Genomic DNA, 22419 nt, shown 5'->3' on the forward strand with positions numbered 1-22419 from the left:
TTCTAATGAACTATGATCAGCTTGGAGTGAAGGGTATATTCAGACTTTTGAATCTCAAATATTTGAGATCAGGAAGCCATCTAAGAAAGCTCTCATGGAAGAGTAAACGAACCCGTCCTAAATGCTTTCCTTTGGCATTTTTTTTTGTTTTGTTTCATATTCAGAAAACCTAGAGACACAGAAGGACTCTGAAAAGCTGGCCTTTTGTGGAAGGAAACCCACAAACCCATAGATCACCTATCTATGATCATAAATAGCGAATGCAGACAGAGGTCTCTCTTTCCAGGCCCCTTACATTTTGTCTAGAAAAGGAAGATGGGGGGTATCAGAGCTGGCTGTCACCCGGGAGAATCTACCTTCCTCACAGAACAGCTCTAGTCTCCCCTAAACCTCCCAGAGCCTCTGGCACCTCTGTTCCCACAGATGCTCCAGTCTTCTGTTTAGATAGACAGGGCCCATTTGGCCCCTCTCTGAGTCAGTGGTACCCACAGAGCCTCACCACCTCTAGACTTGATTTCAACGTCAGGGTTGTGGACCTCAGGCCTTGACTCTAGAGCTGTGTTGTTTAGGGCACCTCAGGTGGGGTAGTGAGTACGATTTTGTGGCTAGAGGAGGATATAAATAATTTGTGTTCTGTGGATAACTGTGATGGCCTTGACATATAGCTAAGGATACTTTCATGAGTCTTCCCAACAGAAGGCAGAGCCCAGCCTCATCCCCTTGAACAGTGTGGTCTCCATAACTTGCTTTCAACAGACTGACCACAGTAGAAGCGATTACTTTATGCCCTGGCTAGGTACACATCAACTGGACACAAGCTAGAGATTTCTGAATGAGAAGAACATCCACTGAGGACAACCCTCCACAGATTCAGCTGTAAGGCATTTCCTTAATAATTGATGCGGAAGGGCCCAGACCACTGTGGTTGGTGCCATTTTGGGGCTGGTGGCCCTGGGATCTATAGGAAAGCAGGCTGAAGAAGCCAGGAGAAACAAGCCAAAAAGCAGCACTCCTCCATGGCCTCTGCACCAGATCCTGCTTCCAGGTTCCTCCCCTGTTTGAGTTTCTGTCCTGATGAACAGTGATGTGGAAGTGTAAGCCAAATAAATCCTTTCCTCCCCAACTTGTTCTTTTAGTCATGGCGTTCCAACAGAGCCATAGAAACCCTAGCTAAGACAGTATAAGACTTCTCAAACAAGGTCACAGAAGGGGACACAGCTTTTGTGCATTCTTCTCTTTGCCATGAGGATGTCAGACATTGAAACTAGCCACTGTCATGTATGGACGCCAGGAAGCTGTACAGGAAGCTGGCCATGTAGCTGCATTAACAAGAGTTCATATCTGCTATATATGAAGCCTTGGGTTCAATCCCCAGTCCTGCATAAATCAGGGCCTGGTGGTGAATACCTGTCATGGTTTGCATTTGCTCAGCCCAGGGAGTGGCAGTATTAGAAGGTGTGGCCCTGTTGGAGTAGGTGTGTTACTGCGGGTGTGGGCTTTAAGACCTAGCCTCCTGAAAGCCAGTATTCTGCTAGCAGCCTTCAGATGAAGATGTAGAACTCTCAGCTCTGCCTGCACCATGCCTGCCTGGATGCTGCCCTGCTCCCACCTTGATGATACTGGACTGAACCTCTGAACCTGTAAGCCAGCCCCAATTAAATGTTGTTATAAGAGTTGCTTTGGCAAAGAAGTGCAGGGCGACAGGAACCGGATGTAGATCTCTCCTGAGAGACACAGCCAGAATACAGCAAATACAGAGGCAAATGCCAACAGCAAACCACTGATCTGAGAACGGGACCCCCATTGAAGGAATCAGAGAAAGAACTGGAAGAGCTTGAAGGGGCTTGAGATCCCATATGAACAACAATGCCAACCAACCAGAGCTTCCAGGGACTAAGCCACTACCTAAAGATTATACATGGACTTACCCTGGACTCTGACCTCATAGGAAGCAATGAGTATCCTAGTAAGAGCACCAGTGGAAGGGGAAGCCCTGGGTCCTGCTAAGACTGAACCCCCAGTGAACGTGATTGTTGGGGGGAGGGTGGTAGTGGGGGGAGGATGGGGAGGGGAACACCCATACAGAAGGGGAGGGGGAGGGGCTAGGGGGATGTTGGCAGAAGGGGAGGGGGAGGGGCTAGGGGGATGTTGGCCTGGAAACCAGGAAGGGGAATAACAATCGAAATGTAAATAAGAAATACCCAAGTTAATAAAGATGGAAAGAAAAAAAAAAGAGTTGCTTTGGTCATGGTGTCTTTTCACAGCAGTAAAACCCTAGCTAAGACACCACCTCCATCCCAGTACTCAGGAAGTAGAGGCAGAAGATCAGGTGCTATGGGTCACCTTTAGCTACATAGTGAGTTATAGGCCAGATGGGGCTATGTGAGAGATGGGGGAGGGGAGAGGACAGGTGGGAGAGCACAGGCAGATGAGCAGATTCTATTTAAACAAAGCTTTAAAAACATCAAATCAATGTTTTGTTTTATACTGTGTACAGATTCATAATAAAAAGCATCTAATATATAACTTGTATCCATGTTCACATAGGTAGCCAGGTTAAACCTGCCAGGTCACAGAGCAAAAAACACAAAGGATATAAAAACAGGATGGGGAGGGGTTGCTGGGGTCAAGAGAGACAAAAGATGGAGGGGCATGTGACCAGAGTACATCATATATATGTATGACGCTGTCAAGGAACAAAACTCATTTGTTTCAAAAAATATATACCTGCTGCTGTTTTACACTGTGAATGGAATATATATATCGTATATTATATATAATATATATTTAATATATTAAAATGAAAATAATGAATAAGAATGATGAACATGAAATCCAGGAGAGTTAACTATCCAGTAATAAGCAAATTAAAACTAACTTTGAAAATGAGAAATTAGAAAGATAACAAGGGTTTTCTCACCCTGAAGGAGGTAAGTATGACCTTTGGAATGTCAGATGGAGGGAGTGATTGGGTGCATATATAACTCCGGCATTTGATGAGCAGACGAAAAGTCATTCGGTTAACATTCAGCTTTCTGATGCGTTTATAAATAATTCCAATAGTAACCTTTTTCATTGGGAAACACCTGTACGGTGCCAACTCTGATTACTCCCTGTGGATACTGCTTAGCTCAAAATTAATATATCATACTTTCAAGAATGACAGACCGTGGGCTGGAATAGGAGAAAACAGTAATTTATAAGATGGAGTAATTACTGGAGGATCCAGGTACTATTTACTGACTTTCTTCTTTGTTCTCAAGCCAACAAAATTATCGAGTCCACATTCCAGAGTCCTTTATTAGCCTTAATCTTAGGTTGTCTATCAAAAACAATACTGTTGTGGATTAATAAACAGCACAAACCCATAATAAACCGCGCAGGCTCTTGGTCTTCCCAGGTAATAAGGGAGCTCAGCTGAAGCATTATCAATGTGACTGACTGGAGGTCCTTTTTCTGTGGCTGCTCACTCTGGCTAGGACGGCCTCGCTGGCTGCACTACAATCAATATCCACCAGGTGGCAGCAACCCCACGACTGCCAATTGCAGCGGCCGTGGAGGAAGCGCCCACCTCTGACTTCTAAGCCTAACTAAAGTTTAGCTTCAGAAACCAGGTTTGATTGTTTGAGAGCTGGCATTGGAAAAATATTGAGTCTAATCACAGCTAAAATTCAGCAATCATTTGATGCATAATAAAGAAAGCCTCCACCTTCTCTTCTCTATGTATAACTGATGGTAAAATTTTATTTGAAAATATATGACCAGGTAGAACTATGAGGAATATAAAAGACTGTCAGGGGTCGAAGATAGTATGTCAGAGAACACAGAGGGCTTTGGGGCAAAAGTAATCACTCTCTCTTTCTCTCTCTCTCTCTCTCTCTCTCTCTCTCTATATATATATATATATATATATGTATGTATATATATATATATACATATATGTATATATGTACATACATGTGAATATACACATTCACATGTATGTACACATGAACCTATGCTCTCACACACTCCAAATCCATGGACTGTACACCACCAAGGTAGCATGTATGGGGACAAGAATACAGGGGCTCTTGGCACCTCTATACTGTGTGACTGTGGACACAAACACAATCTAAAAAAATAATGTATTTTAAAAAGAAACTAATTCCCAAAGGGCATTAGGCATCAGATAACTCGTGTCAAGGGAAGTTCTCATTTAGAATATTCAAAAAGAAGCTCCAGGCTAGGTGGCAGGATATTTGAAGGTAAGTTAGATATCGTTGTGGATGGCTCCTCTCAGAGGTTGTTATGGCTGAAATCCATGCACCTGAGAAGAGCCCAGCCAGGCTCTGACTCCTTGAGAGCCTGAGCTTCTCAGAGGACAGTGGTCTTCAGAGACTTCTGAGCTGATACTGCATTATTTTCAAAGGAAAGGAGGCTCACGTTCTCATATGTAAGCATTCTTGACAGGCCTGGGATGTGCAGAGAACAAGTCATGGAAGGCTCTGTGGTTAGCAGAAAGCCCTGACTTTGAAGCCCCGGGACACAGGCTCTGGCTGGAGCCGTCGCAGAGGACTTAGGATCCAGGCTGCCTTGTTCCTGTAATGGAGTTACAGGAGGAATTCTCAGGGTACTAGGAGACTCTGATAAGATAATCTAATTGATACTCAAGAAGTGTTTGAGGAATATCACTTTGGAATTTTAAATTGTGCTTTATGAGCAATCCGAAATATATAACCGAAAGTTCTATAACTTATGTCTTAAGGTTGTCTCTGGTTCTGAGCATTGTACTGAATGGCTTGGGTCCTGGTATCCTGACTGGAGGCTTTGTGGCAATACAGAAAGAACACAGACGCAGGTACGGAAAAGCTGGGATCAGATGGGGTCTGCTACAGCTCAGACCTAGAACCTCAGTCTGTTTATTAGGTAAGCATTCTCAGGCGGTAAACACTCAAGAGGAAGCTTCAATAGCCAGTCTCTGTGCATGCTGATCGGACATCCATAAACCTTCCAACCTCTGAGCAGAGCTTCTCCACTTCTTGAGGTTCCCTGAGGGAAGGCTTTGCCACTTCTGTAGGGTGGAAACATTGGAGTTCTCACAAAGCCTTTCCCATGTCAACAGTACCTCATTCTCTCAGGGTGTCCTCCACCCTCTACAGCATGGAATTCTTAAAATCCTTGGGATTGGGGTTGGGGATTTAGTTCAGTGGTAGAGCGCTTGCCTAGGAAGCGCAAGGCCCTGGGTTCGGTCCCCAGCTCCGGAAAAAAAAAAAAAGAAAAAAAATCCTTGGGATTTCCTTTGTACTAGGGGATGAGAGGAACCATTTTTGTTATTCCTAATAGGCTCTCAAATTAGAACTTGCTACCCACTCATTCTAAGACTCTAGGAAAGCAACTGAGGTCAATAACCAAGGACCAACGCTTTAATCAACCATGACCCAAACCCCAGAAGACGGTGTAGAGGGAACTTCTGATTGGCCAACAAACACATCCATGTACCCAGAGGGGGGCACATCCCAACCTCCTCTAGGACGAGGTGCCCCTGCTTAGAACCTTTTCCTCTGATTTATTTGCAACTTTGTGACGTCAAGCCAGCAAGTGTGCCTGCATTCTTCGTGCTGCTGGAGAAAGTTAATAAACTCAAGGAGATGGTGTCTGGGATGCTATGTAAATTTATTTACTCATGGCTTTATGTGTCACAGGAGGATGGCTATTTTCATATTTGGATTGGATGAAGCCGCGTGGTCTGTAGAATTTGATGGGGCAGGCAGAGAGGGACCCCCACCCTCCCCACCCAGGCCGTGTTGCTCGCGTAGAATCACGGACACAGCATCAAGGACCAGCATCGATTTCCACCAGACTATGCCTCATCTCAGACTTCCAGATTGAATCGAGCACTGCAGTTCCCACCTATAAGGACAGGGATAAACTGAGCATGCGCTTCCAGTAATGCTCATTCAGAACAAGACTGGTGCGGGGTGGGGCGGGGTGGGGCGGGGCGGGGCGGGGCGGGGCGCTGCTTTCTAGAGGAAACTGTTCAGCTCTTCATTTTCAGCTTGCTCTCTACTTTCCAGGTGGCCACGGTGGGCAGCTTCCCTTCTGAGTTAGTAATGAAAAGTCCGAGGAGAGGAGGGTGGTGGTGGTAGGTTTTCTTATTCTTCTGAGACCCAGTCTTACGTTGTGGCCCAGGCTGGTCTTAAGTTCATTTGCTCAAGGATCCTCTAGATCAGCCTCATGAACGCTGTGTTTACCGACGTCTGTTGTTGGCCCTAGCCATGGTTTTAGTTGAAACTGGTGCCACACCACTGACGCCCAGAGCGAGCAAAGCTGAAATTCCCATCCATCATCTTTTTACTCTCATGGGTGTCCGGTTTTGGAAATCTGAAGCGTAATTGTGTTGTTTCTTGAGAAGCATAGCTTTAAAAAAAAAAATTGGCCAGATAAACTAAATCATTATCTCAACAGGTAATATAGCCCACCATCCACGCTGAATGTTAATGTGACCTTTAAATACCTTTTTAATAAAAAGACAACAATAAAATTACATGTGTCCATCTTATACAATATATTTTTGAAATGCGGATACATAGAAGATTTTCTTTTTCTTTTTAAATATTTATTTTTATTTTTATATGAGTACACTATAGCCATCCCCAGACACACCAGAAGAGGGCATCAGATCCCATTACAGATGGTTGTGAGCCACCATGTGGCTGCTGGGAAATGAACTCAGGACCTCTGGAAGAGCAGTCAGTGCTCTTAACTGCTGAGCCATCTCTCCAGCCCCATAGATTTTCTAACTTGAGGAAATTAACATGGTACGCCACTAACTTTTGAGGGGAAGTAAGAATCTCTCTCTCTCTCCCCCTCCCCCTTTCCCTCCCCTCCCCATCCCCCTCCCCTCTTCTCATTTTCTCGCTTGTTCAATAGGATCTTAACATGTAGCTCCGGCTGGTCTCAAACTTGGGATCCTCCTGCCTCCATTTCCCGAGCACTTGAGATTAGAATTCACCACCGAGCTAGGTGAGAGGCTTGAGTAGACTTAGCAGCTTTTGAGGTCGAAGCGTGTCACCCGGTGTTCTGCAACGGCGCTTTCTTCCGAGTGGCTGCCCTTGTCCATGTTTTAGGGGAGATCAGAGAACAGTCTTGGGTGTCTGGTCCAGCTTCCTACCTTGTTAAGAGTCTCTCTGTGTCTGCTGCTATGCCCTGTACTCCAGGCTGGCTGGCCTACAAGTGTCCTAGCGACTCTCCTGTCTACGTCTGTCATCTCAGCATAGGAAAAGCTGGGGCTGCAGATAGTTGATGCTTTTATCCGCTGAGCTGTTCCCCTGGCCCACACACTGGGTACTTGAACCATCATTTCCTCACCTTCCTCTCACCCCACATCCACCCCGCCAGCCCTTGGCGACTTTTGGGACTCTTTATATAAATGAGATAATGTAGAGCTTTTTTGTGCTTGGCTATGACACTAATGTCCTCCAGGCCCAGTAATGTTGCCAGGGTTAGTCAGGGTTCTCTGGTGGAACAGAACTGATAGAATGAATCTACCGTAAAGGAGAATTTGTATAAGGGCTTTCATACGGTCTGGGTGGTCCAGCCGTGGCTATCTTCCGGGGGCGGGGGCTGAGAACCAATCGCTGCTCAGTCTCAGAGGCTGGAGGTCTCAGCAGTGAGGATCTGCTCTGAAGACCTAGGTGACTCCCGGAGAAACTCTGATCTTCAGTCCACATCGGAAGCCTGGAGATTCAGTGATATTTAGTGAAAAGGTGCAGCAGACGCAGCAGCATTAGCGCGAGCGTAGATGAACTCTCCAGTGAGACTCAAGGGCGATGAAGCCAAAAGCTTTTCCCTGGGACTTTGTTTTATCTGGGTTGCCGTGGCAAGGTGCTACCCACGTTTAGCGTGGCTCTTCCACTTTAGTTAACAGAGTCATGAAAACCCATCACAGGTGTGCTCAGCCGCTGACGGTCGGTCGGCTGCAGCCAAACGGACAAGACTAACCGTGGCAAGAGGCAGGGCGCACGAGACACTGTCTCGAGAGCCCTGAGACTCCCCTCCCCTCTGAGTCATCCTGAGTGTCCTACAGAGAAGAGGCGATAGACCCACTAACTCCGTATTTGTTTTCTTGGGGAAAATGATTCCACTTGTTCTTGAGATTTAATTGTTTAATGATTTCTGTTGCTTTCCAACATCAGCCTAGCAACCCTTCATTAGTGAGTCTGTGACTCACACTATGACATGATAATTAAACGATTAACCCCTTCACGTCAACTCACGCGGTGTTCAACCGGTTACCATACTGTAGTGTGCTGGAAAGATCACTACGTCCGTAAAGACAGCTAATATTTGCTCCATTGTGCTGTCTCCATGGCAACTCTGAGACATCAGTTTCGTTTGTGCGAGAAGGAACCAAACTGAGGTTCCAAGTTGTGAAGTGATTTTTACCAAATATCTCACGAGCTCACAGTGGCAAAATGGTCTCAAAAAAAAAATCTAGGATGGGCTAAATTTTGCAGAAAATCTCCTATTAAATCGTTCAGGATAAGAAAAAAGATGCATACAAGAATGTTGAACTATTTTGTTTCTTGTTAATCCAAAAGTATTAGCAAAATGAACATTCATTTAAATAAAAATTTATTTAAAGTGTAAAAAGGGACATGTAATCTTACAAAATTATACACAGACATGTAATCTTACAAAATTATACACAGTCACCATATTAAAATATCTTTTTTGGGGGGTGGGGAGATGGTTTAATCAAAAAGTGCTTGTCACACAAGCTTGAGGATCTGAGTTTGGATCTCCGGGACCCACATACAAAGTCATTCCTGCTGGTGTCTGCCTGTAGTCCCCATGCTGAGAAGACAGGACCTAGCAGATCCTGGGGTCTCATTAGCTCACTGGCTGAGCCAGTGACCTCCAGGTTCAGCCAGAGACTCTGCCTCAAAAGAAGGTGATATCCAAGTTTACTTTCTGTTGTCGTGACAAGAGGCTGACCAACCTCAGCCTGGGGGAGGAAAGAGCTTCTGTGGAGACCGTTCATGACTCAAAGGCAGCCAGGGCAGAAGACAGGAGGCAGCAGCTGAAGCCCAGGCCATGGAGGAGTGCTGCTTACTGACTTGCTCAACCTGCTGGACCCTGGACCGCCTGCCCAGGCAACGCGCTGCCCACAGTGTACTGGACTCTCCCCATCATCAGTCAAGAAAATGCCTCTCCGACATGCTCACAACCCAGTCGGGTGGAGGTGACTCCTAATTGAGTTTCCTTCTTCCCCGTGACTCTAATTTGTGTCAGGATGACAAAAACCAACCAGGGTACATGAAGAGTGATGGAGACAGACCTGCTCCTGACCGCTGGCTTCCATGTGCACTGCACATATGTGCACACGCATGAATACAATACACACAAGCGTACAATAAGCACAAAATAAAATAGATAGTTTGTATCAGGAGCTGTTTTCTGCTTTCTGTATCTGTCTACACTGCCTTTAAAATCCCAGGATTTTAAAAGTCACAGACTCTAGGTCCACCAGAGCTTAATGACTAGCAACTGAGCTCCTGATGCTACAGAATTGAGTCCTAACTCAGGCAGAGTCTCAGTGCAGAGCCTTCCCCAGTCTGGCCAAAGGACCACTCTCCCAGTGAAGTTCTAAGTCTCTGTGTTACACCCGCAGATCAAGTTGACTGCCCGGGATATGAGTCTGCCTGGGGATGGTGGGGACACTGGGCAGTCTCAAATGCACCCTGGGCACATCCTTCAGTCATGGGTGTGTTGCCTTGGAATCTTCCTCAGTAGTTCCCAGCAGTGACTGAACGGTTGCTGGTCAAGGAGCTCAGCATAAGAGTGAATCACTTTGCCTGTCCGGTAGCATGAAGAGTCCTCTTTATTCTAGGTAGATAATGAAAGTTAAGTATGTGAGGATTTCATCTTGCCTCATTTTACATTTTTTTCTTCTGTTTTTTCCAGCCATGAATTTGCCTGGCAGGTTTAGCAGCTTGGGAAAACTGAATTTGGAGGGAAACAGGAAGCCCGAGGAAAAGAAACCCTTCAGATTTTAGAAGTCTGAGCCATTTCTCAGAAAGGCCAAAAGGTATGGTCCTATGGGTAAGTTTTCACAGTGCAGTGGAAACCAAAATAATAGGGCAACTTCTGGGTTGGGCCTTTCAGGACAATGAGAGCCCCTCCTTTGCCTCTTTCTGTAAACAAGAGGGTGGGGGAGGGGAGGTGTTAGTGAGAGCCATCTGTGATAAGCATGAGGACAGCCTATCCAACAGAAATCAGAACCCGAGCCCTTGAGAAAATCAGGAAAATAGTCTAACTGGCAGTAAAGTTATTGGATTCCATTTCCTATCTGCTGTGATGGGCTTTCTCCTAATGCCGCTGTCTGGGTCAGCTCGGTTCCCTGGAAGTTCTTTCAGGCTCTGCCCTCTTCCGCACTGTAATTAACCAGGTCAGGGTCAGGTCCAAGGGACAGTTTGTTCTGTACTTTCCCTCTCCGCTCCCCGAGTCTCGCAGTTCTCAGCTATGTTCTCTGTAATAGCCTCACACAATGTTCTTTCCTGAGCTCCTCTCTCTCCACCAAGCTCTCAGACAGTCAATCAACCACCACTCTGCTGTCCCAAAGCTCTCTAATTAGGCTCTGCACCTCCGTGCTGCTTCTATTCTGGCTGTAGTTCCGTGTTTCTGCCTCTCACTCCCGACTGTCTTATTGTACAGTAGATTGGGGCAAATTATCCCCTGCAGAAACCTCTCTCTCCACTCCGGAAAAGGACAGGCTCTCTCGAATGAAACTACCAGGGATAGGGGATTACTAACCTAAGAAAAATAGTCTCATGATACAGACACTCTCAGAAGAGCCAGCTGGACCTGGATAGAGCTGATACAAAGACACCAGCCATACCCCTTCCCCATAGAAAGCTAGTTGTGCACTGTGGTGCTGGTCTTTGAGAAGCAAGCCAGGCACAGCTTGGCATACGGGCATGCTGCAAGGATCCCAGCTGCATCTTCCAAGAAGGGCGGGCATGTAGCCATAGAGACCAACTGGGGAAGGTTGTGTTTAGGGTAGCAGCTTGTATCTGACATCGGAAGGTGGGTCAGCAGAGGGTGGGACTCAGGTGGAAGTCGCAGGACACCATACTCGATCTAGAGTAGTGGGTGTTACCTGGAGGTGGTTTTGTGATCTAATGACTAGGGATGCTAAAGAGGAGAGCTCCAACCCACAAATGGCTCTGAAGCTCAGGCTGAAAAACCAACTGGGGAAGAGTGCTAGAGTGACTGATAGTAACAGGGCTGGACCCCGAGCATCTCCCGAGATACAGGGTTAATAGCAGGAAAATAGCACTAACCTATAATCCAACCCCCGAGGAGCTGAGGCAGGGAGACTGCCCCAAGTTCAAGACTAGCCTGGGCTACATAGGAATATCCTATCTCAACAACAAAAACAAAACCCAACTAAATAAACAAACATACACCAATTAAACAACAACAAGGCTCTCTGCTCCTCCCTGTTCCAGGAACAGCCACACCTTCTCCTGCAGAGCCAGCCTTGTCCTGTAGACAAGATGGTGAAGGTCGGTGTGAACGATTTGGCCATATTGGGCACCTGGGTACAAGGGCTGCCTTCTGCTGTGCAGTTGGCAAAGTGGAGATTGTTGCCATTAACGACCCCTTCATTGTCCTCAACTCCATGGTCTACATGTTCCAGTAGGACTCTACCCATGGCAAGTTCAACAGCACAGTCAAGGCTGAGAAGAGGAAACTTATCATCAGCGGGAAGCCCATCACCATCTTCCAGGAGCGAGATCCCGCTAACATCAAATGGGGTGACGCTGGTGCTGAGTATGTCGTGGAGTCTACTGATGTCTTCACCACCATGGAGAAGGCTGGGGCCCACTTGAAGGGTGGGGCCAAAAGTGTCATCATCTCTGCCCCTTTGGCTGTTGCCTCCATGTTTGTGATGGGTGTGAACCATGAGAAATATGACAACTCCCTCAAGATTGTCAGCAATGCATCCCGCACCACCAACTGCTTAGCCCCCCTGGCCAAGGTCATCCATGACAACTTTGGCATCGTGGAAGGGCTCATGACCACAGTCAATGCCATCACTGTCACTCAGAAGACTGTGTATGGCCCCTCTGGGAAGCTGGAGCATGATGGCTGAGGGGTAGCCCAGAACATCATCCCTGCATCCACTGGTGCTGCCAAGGCTGTGGGCAAGGTCATCCCAGAGCTGAACAGGAAACTCACTGGCATGGCCTTCCATGTTCCTACCCCCAATGTATCCATTGTGGATCTGACATGCAGCCTGGAGAAACCTGACAAGTATGATGACATCAAGAAGGCAGTGAAGCAGGCGTCCAAGGGTCCACTAAAGGGCATCCTGGGCTACACTGAGGACCAGGTTGTCTCCTGCGACTTCAACAGCAACTCCCACTCTTCCACCTTTGATGTTGGGGCTGGCATTGCTCTCAATGACAACTTTGTAAAGCTCATTTCCTGGTATGACAATGAATACGGCTACAGCAACAGAGTGGCAGATCTCATGACCTACATGGCCTCCAAGATGTAAGAAACTCTGGACCACCCACCCCAGCCCAGCAAGGATACTGAGAGCAGAAAGAGAGACCCTCATTTGCCGAGGAGTTCCCATCCCAACTCAGCCCCCAACACGGAGCATCTCCCTCACAGTTTCTATTCCAGACTCCCATAATAACAGGCAGAACCTAGGGAGCCCTCCCTACTCTCTTGAATACCATCAATAAAGTTTGTTGCGACCCACCTCCCCTTCCAAAAAAAAAAATCAACAGAAAAAACAAACTCTAGGTGTTTGGTCTGTAGGTCTGAGAGGAGCAAGAAGCTCAGGATGGTCTCCTAGGCATGAGAACCAGACCAAGAACAAGAGTGAATGAGCCCCAAATCCCCAAGGTAAGGAAAGCTGGGGGACATCCATGCATAGGTAATACTTTGCGTTTCTAAAACAAAATATAGACTGGGTAGATGGTTGTTTACTTATTTTTGGTGTCTTTGAAATAGGGCCTCTAGTAGCCCAGGCTACCCTCCTAACTCATTGTATAGCCGAGGCTGGCCTTGAACTCACTATGTAATTTGAAGATAACCTTGAACTTGCGATCCTGCTACCCTCGTGCTGGGATTACAAGCATATGCTTCTGCTCCTAGCTGAAGGCTGCAGTTTATAAACAATGGAAATTTGTTTCATGTTGTCCAGGACGCTGAATCAAAGACCAAGGTGCTGGCAGATTTGGTGTCTGAGGGCTCACTGCCCAGTTCATAGATGGCACATTTTTTTCTTCATCCTTACATTGGCAGGAGTGGAGAAAAAAATCTCTGTGTCTTTGATGAAATCTAGTCGATTCCCCTAGACCTCGACTCCTAATTCCACCATCTTGGAGGTAAGATCACGTACAACTAAAACTGCGGTTTCAAAACATTGATTCTGAAGAGCTGAAGACTGCCCAGTCAGTAAAATGCTTGCCCAGGACCCGAGTTCAATCTCCAGCGATGGTGTTAACATGTAGGCATAGCAGCACACACCTTACTGTTAGCACTGGAGAGGGAAAGGTACGGGGACCCCTGAGGCTCGCTGGCCAGCACTTTTATCCAAATTGATGAGCTCCAGGTCCAGGGAGAGACTGCCTCAGAAAGTAAGTTGGCATGCAATGGAGACAGACACTGGATGGCAACCTCCTGCCTCCGCATACTTGCACACAGGGGTACATACATACACAGCCAAAAGAACTTTGAGAATATACAACTATTCAGACTGCAGCACTGGTGTGAAGCTCTCTAAGAACCTCAAGGGAGTCTAAGACCCAAAAAGGCCAAGAACCACTGTGGACAGGAAGGGCATCCAAATTCTGAACCTACAGAAGAAGGGATTTAAAATCGAGGACACTGGAGCAGCAGCGTGTGGAGGCCTGGCTCCGCTCCACACATCGGCCCCCTCTTATCTCATTTGCACCCCATAAGGAGCTTATGAAGCAGGTGCAGTTCCAATCTCGTCTGGCAGCTAAGAAGCTGTGGTCAGACTTTCTCTACAGCCAAGTTTGCCGACTGTCTTCACACCATGACACGCACAGAAAAAACTGTTATGCAGGAAGACAGAAAGACACATGGACTTCGTAAGAGAGGAAGTTTGCTGCTACCGATATACAACGTACGAACTATAACTTCAGATCTACGCTACAGCAAAAACACAATCGCAAGACGCACATTGCAAAGGCTACAGAGGTCAAGGCATATTCGAAATGTTTCTTTAAAACGTACATAAACATTTTATAGTGGAATCATAAAAACTAAGTAAAATAGGGGTTGGGGATTTAGCTCAGCTGTAGAGCGCTTGCCCATCAAGCACAAGGCCCTGGGTTCAGTCCCCAGCTCTGAAAAAAAAAAAAAAAGAAAAACTAAGTAAAATATATCAAAGACACAGTGGGGTGAGGAGCAGAGGTAAGAGCAAGATTGGGGCTTCATACCCAACCCACGGCACACCCTACTGCTGCTGCAGTCTGGAGCTCACACAGATAAGACAGGATGGAAATGCTTCCAAGGAAATATAATTGGTTTAAAAATCTTAAGTCAACATAGGAAGCTGAGGCAGGGGAATCTCTTGGCCTAGGAATTCAAGATGGAGTGCATAGAAAAATCCTTTCCTCCCTCTCCCTCCCTCCCTCCTTCCTCCCTCCCTCCCTCCCTCCCTTTCTGTTCTCTCTCCTTCTCTCCATATATATATATATATATAACATACCATATATCACACACACAGAGTCTTAAACAAAGTATTGCCCAACCAGTAATATATTACATGTATTATGTATAATATATTATAATAACTAATTAAATCATATATTAATATATAACATATAAGAGCTTACTTCATTAGAACCGAGCTAGGCTTGTTTCCACAATACAGTTAGTCCAGGATGGGCATGGTGTGCATGCCTTTATTCCTTCATTTAGGAGGCAGAAGCATGACAATGTGAGTTTTAGGCTAGCCTAGGCTACATACCGAGAGCCTGTCTAAAGTTAATTCGACTACAAAGCCCATTCAGCATTCACCTTTATTCAGTATATTACTGATGGAAACATATTACTCCAATAGATTTTTAAAAAGCAACTGACTAAGTTTAATAGTCTTCTCCACCCCGTTTTTAAAAAAGGCAGTCTTTCAATCTGTAGCCAAGGCTATCCTGAAACTTAGTACTACTCTGGCCTCAGCTCCCAAGTGCTGGGATTATAGTCTTGAGCTACCAGATCCCAGCCAATAGTCATTTTTGTGGTTAGAAATTCTTGGTGAATTGAGGCTTTTTAAAAGACCTGATAAAGAGAAGCCATAAAAATCTAATGGCAAATGTTATAATCACGAGACCTTAAGACCTTTGCAACGTTTCGTGAGCTTTCTCACCACTTCCATTTAGCCATTCCATTCCAGCCCTTAAGCCCAGAAAAAGAATAAAAGGCTCCAGGGGTGATGTGGGGTTTAATCTCCGCAGTCAAACTGACACACCTGGGAAGAGGGAGCCTCAACTAAAGAGTCTCCTCCAGCAGCTTGGCCCGTGGGCCCGTCTGTAGGGCATTTTTTTTTCAATTGCTAATTGGTGGGAGCAGGCCCAGATGGTGCGGTCCCCAGGCTGGTGGTCGTGGCAGGATGTATAAGAGAGGTGGCTGAGCAAGCCAGCGGATGAGCAGCATTCTTCCACGGCCTCTGTCCTCTCGCCCCAAGCTCCAGCCTTGGCTTCTCTTCATGATGGACCAGATGCGGAAGTGTAGACCAAACTCTTTCCTCCCTAAGCCACTTCCGGTTAGTGCTTTATCACAGTAACAGAGAAGTTAATCTAGAGGAAACAGCAGAGTTCTATGTGTGGGTGGTAGCTAGGAAACCCCAAAGAACCTAGTGAGAAGCCATTGGCTTTACCTGTGTTTGTCAGGTCTCCAGTAAATAAGGTCTCTATGCAAAACTAGCGTCAGCCGCCAAGCCTACCTACCTGAGTTCAAACCCCAGGTACCACGTGGTGGAGGGGGAGAGATGATCCTCACAAGCTGTTATCTGACCACTACATGTGTGGACGCATATATGCCCCTCCCCCCATGCCTGATACACAGGCAAAATAAATACACAACTGTAAAATAAGAAGAAGAAATGCAAAGCTATGTCTGAGTAACAAATATTCTAAAAACACAACTACAAGATACAACCAAACAACAGAGCCAAACAAGCAAAGTACCTTCTGCGTCTAGAGGAAGAATTCTCAGAGAATTCTTCTTGTCCCCTCTAATTCAGATCGTTACTAATTTATGCTTCTTGCCAATATCAATAAACAAACAACAAGCCCAAATAATACTGGACTATTATTGATAGGCACATATCTCTTCATAATGAATTCACTGTCATCCATAGGAGATTCCAGGCCCCCACAGACATGAGAATCTGAAGATGCTCAAGTCCCTTGCAAGTGATGCTCACCCTCCCGTATCTGTTAAGCCATCTCGTGGTACCCAATAAAATATACATGCCACCTTAGTAGTTATACAGTATTGTTTAGAGAATTATGCAAGGAAGAAAAATCTACATGCTCAGTACAGATGTATTCTTTTAAAAAAAAAACAAAAAAACAAAAAACAAAAAAAAAAACCAAAACAACAACAACAACAAAAAAAAACGTTTTCAGCCTATGATTGATTGATTCCCGGATGCAAAACCTTCAGACGGTGAGGGCTGACTCGTCTTCCACAATCCCAGACCTTGGCTCTAGGCCAACTAGTTTCTTGCTTTTGTTATTTGCAACAGAATCCAGGATTGGGAGGAATAAAAGGACTGAGCAGAAATATAATTCCCGATAATGTTGTCTCTGTACCTTATCCTTTTTGTCTCTCCCCAGGGAAAAGGCGGTTATTATTCTTTATGCTAAATCCAGCTGTCCTCCCCATGGTGGCCATGTAAATCCTGGCACTGAGCGTGTGGCAGAATAAAACCACGGCTGTGGGAAGCTTTCACTGAAGAGCAACAGGCGGCCCCAAGCCCCAAACTGCTCCAGCCATTTTCTCCTAAAAATGTAAGGTTCTATTCATCAAAAACTTTTATATATTCTTGTGATTTTTCCTTTAAAAGAAAATGAAGAAGACAACGAAGAGAGATCAACATGATATACAGGCAAAGAATAGGGCCCCGTGGTTCACAGACCATGGTGTCTTTTCATTCTCTGGAGTAAGTAAATAATCTCGGAGAGGCTTGGCGTTGACTGTGTTCTGCGCACAAAAATGGCCAAAGAGGGACCTGCCCTCCAATTAGACATCTAAATGATTCTGTTTGAAGGAAGCTGTCTCCTCCACAGACCCATTTAACAAGATGAATTACCCAAGGGCCGAGTGTAAGGCACTGAAACTTGGTTTTAATGTGATTTCAAAATATCAGACTTCTTGCCATCTCTTCTCAAGCAAAAGAGAATTCATCACGTAGACATGATGTAAAGTTTAAGACATTTAAGCCCTCTGATTTTATTCTCCCTCGTGTTTCTTCAGACTTTGAAAACAATTACAGGTCACACACATCTAATCCAAGCACTGGAGGCAGGGGAATCACAAGTTTAAGGCCAGCTACATGCATAATGAGCTGCATCTCAAAACAATAAGCAAATAAATAAATGACTGAAAAAAGAACATTCATTCAGAGTCCAAAATATCGTGTGCCTTGTTTGAGCTGGGGCCTCAGGTATCCAAGCTCAAACTTGCTATGTAGCCTAGATTGATCTTGTACTGAAGGACCCCATATCTCCACCTTCCAGATGCTAGGCTCACAGGCTTGCAACAAATGCCGAATCTAGTTTATTATAAAGTTCACAGTTGTTCTAAACTTCCTCCTCCTCCTCCTCCTCCTCCTCCTCCTCCTCCTCCTCCTCCTCCTCCTCCTCCTCCTCTTCCTCTTCCTCCTCCCCCTCCTCCTCCTCTTTTCCCAATGATGCTGGGGACTGAACCCAAGGCCTCCTGCATGCTGCGTAAACACTCTTTTATCTACTAAGATAAGTAATTAAAAATTAAGAGTTTAAAAAAATCACACTCCTGCTATATTAAAAATTAAAATTAACTGGGCTCTGTTTACCAGACTCTTTCCCTCTTGCACTCATCTTACATGATTTCAATACTGTCATGTATTAGCGGAACAAAGCAGTGTGCACAGCAGAGAGAAGCAGGCAATTGGTATGGGAGCCCAGCCACAGTGGACAAAGGAGTACGTGGCGGCTTGGTTGAGCCACCACCAGCCCAGCCTGCCTTGCCCACGAGGATGGCATTGCTGCTCGGCCCACAGGCCTGGCCCACTGCATGGAGCTGCTGCTGCTGCAGCTGCCGCCACTCTTTAAGGTGGTTGGCCACTGGGAGTTTGATTGCGCTCCAGTGAATATATAGGCAACACAAATTGAACTTGTCTTTCTTTTTGTAGTGGGGGTGGGGGTGCAAGGGTTGGAGGGTAGACCTGGGAGGACTAGGAAGCCGTCGTGAGCAGGGTACGTTGTATGAAATTCCTAAATAATTAATAAAAATATTATGTTAGGGGAAAAAGAAGATGTCAGGAAACTGAAAGTTGGAGGCCAAAACTCTTGGAAAATAAAGCTTTAACAGGTTGGGACCATAAGCTAAGCTGGTTGAGAGTTTATCTAGTGTCTTGGTCACTGTTCTGTGAAGAGACACCATAGCAAGATAACTCTTATCAAAGAAAGCATCTAAGTGGGGGCTTGCTTAGATTCAGAGAACTCCCCTATCATCACCATGGTGGAGAGCAAAGAGGGGTAGTTCTGAGACAGCAGCCGAGAGCTTTACATCCTGATCCACCAGCAGCAAGCAGAGCGTGACAGAGGCCTAGGCCCATTCTCAGTGGCACACCTCCTCCAACAAGGCTACACCTCCTAACCCTTCCCAGACATCAACTGAGAACTAAGCATATAAACGTATGCCTTTTCATTCAAAGCACAACACCTAGTAAGTTCAAGTCCTAGGTTCTATTCCTGGTCAAATACACACACACACACACACACACACACACACACACACACACACACACTTTATAATAAGCCTTAATCAGTACAAGAACTGGGCAGATATCTATTCTCTATGCTATTATGTCTATTTCCCAGACAATAATCCCATTATATATTTGCCATGTTTTGTCTGGGCTGCTCTTAACTCCAATTAGCCAACACACATGGCCATTATTTTAAGATTCTTACTCCATGATGACTTCTCCTCTATCTACTTCCTCTCTCTCTCTTCATGGTCTCCTCTGACCCCAAGGCTGGGAACATCAAGCCTCTCCAATCTCAATTCTGCTCAGCTATAGGCTATAGGTATCTTTATTCACCAATCAGAAATGACTTGGGGCCAAGGTCACATGGCGTCACCTGGGTCTAGTGCAGACTTTCTTCTCTCTGGGGCAAGCAGGTCTTGGGGGACCGCACTTAGCATTACAATATAAGACCAAACCCCAACAACCAGGCTTGCCTTGAACTCACAGACTTCTGCTTCCTTCTGCTTCTTGAGTTCTGGAATTAAAGGCATATGCCACCCGTGCCCGGCCCATCTATTTCTTTGTAAGGAGTTTCTCTGATAAGGGTTGAGAAATGCCCTGATATTAGGTATAATGATAAGAATTTTAGGAAAATAATAATTAGATTCTCCCTGGTGCCTATAACATAGCCAGACATGGGGTTTTGCCCAGTTAAGAGTGTCAGGTATGAGTTCTGTCTGTGGAATAGGCTTTAAATCCATTCAGAAAGCGATTGGTTACTCCCGTAATATTCTTACCACCATTCTGCCTGTGAGCATGTCTTGCTGGGCTGGTGATTACTGTAGCTCACAGGGTTCATAGCTAGGTACAACTGTTGTTGGTTACTTTGCTCCTTTGCTGGACAGCATAGAAACTTCCAGCACAACGAGAGATAGACAGCAGGAGTGAAGCTTCTAGAAAGCATTTTTTTAATTAGCCTTGATTTGGCTTTATCTTTCATACAAATCAGTAAATCTGACACTTAAAAAGTGACCCAGTAAGGTGACCACCACAGCACACCTAACTCCTTCCAGGGCTCTCTCCAAGTCTTCCCTTTGATTTGCTCAAAGCGAGGATAATGGCTACAACGATGTGAACAACTGCTTTGCATAAGTGTGGGTCTGAGCAGCGGACGGAAATACCAAATGGCTCCGTTCTACGCTTCATGTCTGTTAGGGTCACCAAATAGAGATAAAGCCATTTCACGTCTTCCGCTGAGAGATGCTTTGCGCGCTGTGCGTCAAAATGATCCCAGCAGCGAAATAGCAGCAGCATCAAAACTCACTGTCTTGTGTGAGGGATCTGGGGCGACACCCTTATGGCGTCCAGAAAGAGAAATCACGGAGAGAGGTCCTTGGGCTCCTCCTTACCTTGTTCACATTTGCACGGGACGATTTTAAGGAACCGGCAATGCCAAAAATAGATTCTCAGTACACTTCTTGGGTGGCAGCCGTGAGTATGTGCCTGTCAGATCTGCAGACACAGGGAGTGGAGTTGAGAAGTCTCCGGGCATTGGTGTGCTCCAGAAACCACTGAAGCATTTAATGGTTTTAAAGTTCCCATGGGGTCTGAGGCCATGGTCTTTCACATGGCCGTGCCCACATCAACATCATACCCTCATCCAGGACTTTACTCAGCTTCACTTGCTCCCCACACAACCTCTGATCTGGAATCTTCTGTGTCCTCATGCCTCATCCTTACTTCCCCATGACTCTCCTCTCTGATGGACAGAAGCAGAGGACTTTGAAGGCATATCATAGGCATGAGACAATTTTATGTGAAGGGAAAGAGAATTGACATTTTAGGTTCTGTGGCCTTGTGGTCTCGGTGGCAACTACACTCTCACTGCAACACCAATGCAGCCAACAGTACAACCATTGGGTGTGTCATTCTAATGCAAGTTTTATTTTCTTAAACAAAAACAGGGTGGAAAGTCAGACTTGCTTCTTAGTAGCCTCAGATCTAGGAAGTTGGACTAGATCTCAACTCTTTAATAACTCTACGGTTCGACAGCACATTGGCTGCTACTTCTCCTCTGCTAGCACAGATAGATTTATTGTGTGTGCGTGTGCATGTGCGTGTGCATGTGTGTTGGGTGTGCATGCATATATTTCAAAATACGCCAATCTTCTCCCATCAAACTATCTCATGAAAGTCAAGTAAGGTTAGCTGAAAGGGGCTTGAGAGATGGCTCAGTGGTTGAGTGCTAACTGCTCTTCCGTAAAACCCCAGTTTGATTCCAATTACTGACATCCGGTGGTTCACATTTGCCTATAACTCCAGCTCCAAGGGACCCAACACCTTCTTTTGGCTACAGTGGAAACAAGCACACATATAGTACATATAGTAGACTCAGTGTGTGTATGTGTGTGTTTGTCTGTCTGTCTGTCTGTCTGTCTGTCTCTCTCTCTCTCTCTCTCTCTCTCTCTCTCTCTCTCTCTCTCTCTCCTCTCTCTGTCTTTGACTCTCTCACTTTTGGCTACTTTATTGGATTCTTTTTCTTACTATCCTCTCCAACCTTCCAACTCCCTGACACTAGCTAGGTAGGAGAGAGAGAGAAGGTCAGAGAGGAAAGAGGGTGACTGTTGCAGTAAATAGGCGCCACCTGTTGTGGTAAATATTAAAAATAGGGGAACCTTTTCACCCATGCTAGCTCCAGCGCCCATAGGGCCACATGACACAGTGGGGTACTCTTACCTCAGTGGCTCCACGTTGCCCCCAAGTACTCTCAGACCCAGGTGGTCCGTGAGCCATTCCAGCGTGGCGCCTTGCCACTCTGGTCCCTAGAGTCAGTTCCAGCATGGAGGGCCATGTGGAACTAAGCATAATCTATCTCTGCTTAGTATCTCTCTTGACATTCTCTACTAGCATGGAACCCTCTGGTTCCAGCTACACAGTAAAATCAGAACTCAACAAACTGTAACTTAACGCTTAGATTTATGCATTAAATTCTCAATCTACGGGGCTGGGGATTTAGCTCAGTGGTAGAGCACTTACCTAGGAAGCGCGAGGCCCTGGGTTTGGTCCCCAGCTCCGAAAAAAAGAACCAAAAAAAAAAAAAATTCTCAATCTACAATACACCCACACAATAAACTCACAGCCAATTGATAAAGGTATAAACTGCCCGCCTTGATAAGATAAATCTACCTATAGAAATCCATCCTTAAGAAATATACATGACTACACAGGGCCATTTAATACCACCCAGATCTGGGTCGTCCTTCTCCGACTCCATCCTGAGTCTCCCTCTCCTTCCCCTTCTCTCCCGCCTTACAAAAGCTTTGTCCCTGCCTTGCTTTTACTGTCCAATCATGGGCCTTGACCTAACTTGTGCCAGCCCTCTCCTGCATATATAGACCTACAGGTGTCAATCTCATTAGACTGCTTCC

General features: G+C 45.8%; 1 protein-coding gene and 2 long non-coding RNA genes across 5 annotated transcripts in view; 1 reads left to right on the forward strand and 2 right to left on the reverse strand.

Annotated features, from left to right (window-relative positions):
- Positions 1 to 4739: 4739 nt before the first annotated feature.
- Positions 4740 to 17648, forward strand: LOC108350392 (glyceraldehyde-3-phosphate dehydrogenase pseudogene). 2 transcript variants are annotated; one of them, XR_015684365.1, is made up of 3 exons: positions 4740 to 4840; positions 9949 to 10072; positions 16875 to 17648. It is a non-coding gene; the product is annotated as a glyceraldehyde-3-phosphate dehydrogenase pseudogene (long non-coding RNA). The 2 variants fall into 2 exon arrangements; XR_015684366.1 differs by lacking the exon at positions 4740 to 4840 and adding an exon at positions 7540 to 7748.
- On the reverse strand, positions 5637 to 8348 carry LOC134486105 (uncharacterized). 2 transcript variants are annotated; one of them, XR_015684363.1, is made up of 3 exons: positions 8259 to 8348; positions 6160 to 6399; positions 5637 to 5892 (listed from the first exon to the last, which is right to left on the reverse strand). It is a non-coding gene; the product is annotated as an uncharacterized LOC134486105 (long non-coding RNA). The 2 variants fall into 2 exon arrangements; XR_015684364.1 differs by having other exon boundaries at positions 6050 to 6399.
- A 3439-nt stretch (positions 17649 to 21087) lies between the features above and the next one.
- The window catches only part of Slc25a12 (solute carrier family 25 member 12), a gene marked incomplete at its 3' end in the record, with an annotated part of 195305 nt that continues 193973 nt past the window's right edge, over positions 21088 to 22419 (reverse strand). The window contains 2 exon segments of the mRNA NM_001399269.2: positions 21088 to 21143; positions 21386 to 21423.

Source organism: Rattus norvegicus, chromosome 3, assembly GCF_021556685.1.
Source record: "Rattus norvegicus strain SHRSP/BbbUtx chromosome 3, alternate assembly SHRSP_T2T, whole genome shotgun sequence".
Taxonomy (NCBI): Eukaryota; Metazoa; Chordata; class Mammalia; order Rodentia; family Muridae; genus Rattus; species Rattus norvegicus.